At 41.7% G+C, this 4,042-nt stretch overlaps 1 long non-coding RNA gene across 1 annotated transcript; it reads left to right on the forward strand.

Annotated features, from left to right (window-relative positions):
- The first annotated feature begins 780 nt into the window (after positions 1 to 780).
- LOC112579644 lies at positions 781 to 3,461 on the forward strand. Its single transcript, XR_003103934.3, has 2 exons — positions 781 to 1,424; positions 3,274 to 3,461. It is a non-coding gene; the product is annotated as an uncharacterized LOC112579644 (long non-coding RNA).
- The last annotated feature ends 581 nt before the right edge of the window (positions 3,462 to 4,042 follow it).

Here is a 4,042-nt window from a genome sequence, read left to right on the forward strand (position 1 = left end):
GTAATAATAGACAACTGGGATGATAGAATATAGATGGAGTCAGTTAGTGGTTCTAGCAAATCCAAATTGAAGATAAGGCAGCTGGTAAGAGATTGGCAGGGTAGGAAAAGGCAAGTTATGGTCACTGAATAAGAACTGGCCACTAGAGGGCCCAGCACTACACTTCTATAGCTCTGCTGCTATCATAGAGCAAAATTCTAATTTTGCCCTTGACTTGGCAGACACCACCTAACTGTCTACACTAGGGGGGAAACTGCTGGTCCGGTGCTTCCTTCTCTTTTATCTACGCCATGCATCTCAGTGTCCTAGCCTGTTCCAATACCCTGTCACCATCTATACCATTACATATAAATATGTTTCCATAAATCAAAGCTTCCAAAACCTGTGTTTTCCCACCCACTGTTCTCATTGTTCCCACGGGGTTCCAAAGATCATAAATGTGGAATTCCAAACAGTTGACTGCTGCAATTCTTGCCCAGAAATGGAGAGAATCAGCAACATAACCTGTCTAGTCCTGTCACACCTCCTTCCCCACCCTGCTTCCCCAGTTTACAGTAAAGACACACAGGATTACATGTGAATTATAGTGGCCAAGGGAGAAAGGTGTCATGGGAGTCTACACAGAACATGAAAAAGTTTGAGAACATTGTGCATGAATTAATGATTGCTTAATTAAATCAGTGATTTTTTTTTTTCCTGTGTGGATTTAATGAAAAGATTTATAGAAAATTTTTCTCTATATTCTTTATGGAAGGACAGTTAGTCCTTTGTAGGCTGGGAGGCTTTCTTTGAGGAATAGGGAGGGAGGGTCTGGACCATTTAGAGGTCTCTGTTTCCAACATATACATCCTTTTTTTTTTTTTAATGTATTCTTTTTTTAATTGAATAAAAATTCTTTAAAGTCTGTAGCTGCTTTTTACGATTTCCAAAAGTTCCACACACATAATTTCGCGTAATCCCATAAAAACTTTTCCCCCCTTACTCCTATATTACCCTTCCCCCTTCCTTCTCCCCACTGGTAGTCACTAGTTTGTTCTCTAAATCTGTGAGGCTGCTTCTTTTTTGCTTTATTCACAAGTTTCCGACATATACATTCTTCAAAGGACAGAGCTGGGTTGTTTGGGTGGAGGAAAGCTCTGAAGATTAAAGAGGAGCAGACTTGGAGTCTACACAGGCAGGAGGATGGAGGGGAGGTGCGGACCTGAACCTGGCTCTCTTCCAGTGTCTCTGGCAGTGGTGACTACAAGCACACCTGAGGAATGAACACTAAGCCATGGCTTTGGGAGCATACAAGAGTTCTTGGGGACTTGGTTTAGAACAGAACGATCAGATGCTTTGAGCAACTGGGCAAGATACATCTGACTTGGAAAAATGAGCTACAACTTCGATGGACCGAAGATAGTTCCCCAGGTTTTCTAGATTGGGTAAGCCCTGAAGGTGTTTTGTTTTTTTTTTTTAAATCCCCATAAAAGTTCTGATACTGAATGTCCCACCAACCTGATAGGTGAGGCTGAAGTTAAATTTTATTTGAATTAGAAAAAATAAAATGTAATTTGATTCAGAAAAAAAGTAACTACATCTAATGTCTCTGCACTTGCTATTGAACAAGTTAAATGGGTTCCAATAGTTGGAGCTCTGATGTGTGTTGGTCGCACAGTCGTGTCCAACTCTTTGTGACCCCATGGACTATAGCCCACCAGGCTCCTCTGTCCATGGGATTCTCCAGGCAAGAATACTGGAGTGGGTTTCCATTTCCTTCTCCAGGGGATCTTCCCAACCCAGGGATCGATCATGGAGCTCTGATATCACAATAGTAAATCTAGCCTGGGTAGGTTAATAAAAGAATAGGAATAATGTTTTGAGAGACTATCATGTGTTAGGCAATGCACTATTGCACAGCAGTCCCCAACCTTTTTGGCACCAGGGACTGGTTTCGTGGAAGACAATTTTTTAACAGACCAAGGTGGCGGGGATGGTTTCAGGATGATTCAACTGCATTACATTTATTATGCACTTTATTTCTATTATTATTATATCACCTCCACCTCAGCTTATCAGGCATTAGATACTGGAGCTTGAGGACCCCTGATATTACATTTAACCCTCACACTCTACCGATGAGGTAGGCTGAGACCAAGAAAACTTAACTGGGTCAACCCCAGGTCACATGGTTAGTAAATGGCAGAATCAGATTTGCTGGACTCCACTTCTATCTAGCTTCTATAGTCACACATTCCCCATCATCTAGCCAAGCATTCACAGACATCTAGTCCATTGGTCACTAATTCATTTAGCCAGATATTCACTTAGACAGTGAGTGGTATCAATATAGTTATTCTGTTATTTGAACAGTAAGATAGATCTAGTAGTAGCTTGAAGAACAAAAGAATCTTAGAATTATAGAATGTTTGCCCTGATATCTGTATATTACAAATACTAATACACATATATTAGACTGAGGTAAAGATGAGAGATATAATCTCTCTGTCTCATACACATATATACATGCGCACAGAAAAAAGCTACAAATTTTGCTACATTATTTTATGAGATCCAGTGCAAAATGAAAATGCAAAACCCCTTGTTTAAAAATTATTAAGAATTTCAAAGGACTTCCTGGTGGTCCAGTGGTTAAGAGTCTGCCTTGCAATGCAGGGGATGCAGGTTTGATCCCTGGTTGGTCTGGGATCCCATATGCCGAGAAGCAGCTGAACCTACATGCTGCAACTCCTGAAACCCGTGTGCTCTGGAGCTTGTGCACTGCAACTGCTGAGCACATGTGGCACAACCAGAAAGCCTGAACCACAGCAAAAGCTCTCACATAATTTAATGAAGATCCCACATGCCACAACTAAGACCTGATGTAGCCAAATAAATGGATGAATGAATGAAGAAAGAATTTCAAGATGATGATAGCAGATTATACCAAGCATGAAGTGAAGTGAAGTCGCTCAGTCATGTCCGACTCTTTGAGACCCCATGGGCTGTAGCCCGCCAGGCTCCTTGTCCATGGGATTCTCCAGGCAAGAATACTGGAGTGGGTTGCCATTTCCTTCTCCAGGGGATCTTCCCAACCCAGAGATCGAACCCGGGTCTCCTGCATTGCAGGCAGACGCTTTATCCTCTGAGCCACCAGGGAAGCTCCTAATACCAAGCATGGGGCCCCTCTAAGGACCCTGATGGCATGTCAGTGCCTGGCACAGAATACATGTGCAATAAATGGTAGTCCTTTTCACTCTCTAGATTATTGATTGTAACCCTCTCCTTTTGCAGCTGAGCAAACTGAAGCTCAAAGAAGATGAAAAATACAAGTTAACAGCAGAGCCAGGACCACAATCCAGACCTCCTCTCTTCCCAGTCAGTAGTCTTCACCTCAGCATTTCGCAAGTGTTCTCTGTACAGTAATAATAGATACTCCATGAATAAAAGTTTCCATCAATAAACAACCTTGCAAAACACTGGGTTAAGGGTAAGGAGACATCTTTTTCAGATCTCTTCAAGACTTTTCTATGAATGACATGAATCTCCATGACAAAGATATGAAATGGAACATCCCCCCACTGCCCATCCCCACTGAATGAGTATGGAATCCTTTCTCAGGAGCATGTTAAATATCTCTTAGAATGCTTTCTTATACATTACTGCAGGGCAGTGGAAGTTTCCATGAAGTTTGATCTTGGGGGTGTGGTTGTTCTTATTCTAAATTAGAAGTAAACATATTCCTTCCATTAGGCCTTTTTGTCCACATCTCTGCCTCAGCTGACTTGTGAGCCTGAGGATATAAAAATAATGAAAACCAAACTCTAGAAAGAACATATTTATTTAGAGTCACCTAATTGCATCCAAAAGGCAGATCCATTCTGCCTCTCTCCCAGGAGTAGGAATATAGAGAAAAAACATACACCATGACCCCTGAATTCTTTCCGTGCTTGGTTATTTGCTCACAGCTTCCACATCACAAAAGTATCAGTTATAGTCCCTTATGAAAGCACACAGGAGGCCAGGAATGCATGATTCTCGTGTTAGCTCTTCCTCTATTAGC

This window comes from Bubalus bubalis, chromosome 16 (genome assembly GCF_019923935.1).
Source record: "Bubalus bubalis isolate 160015118507 breed Murrah chromosome 16, NDDB_SH_1, whole genome shotgun sequence".
NCBI lineage: Eukaryota > Metazoa > Chordata > Mammalia > Artiodactyla > Bovidae > Bubalus > Bubalus bubalis.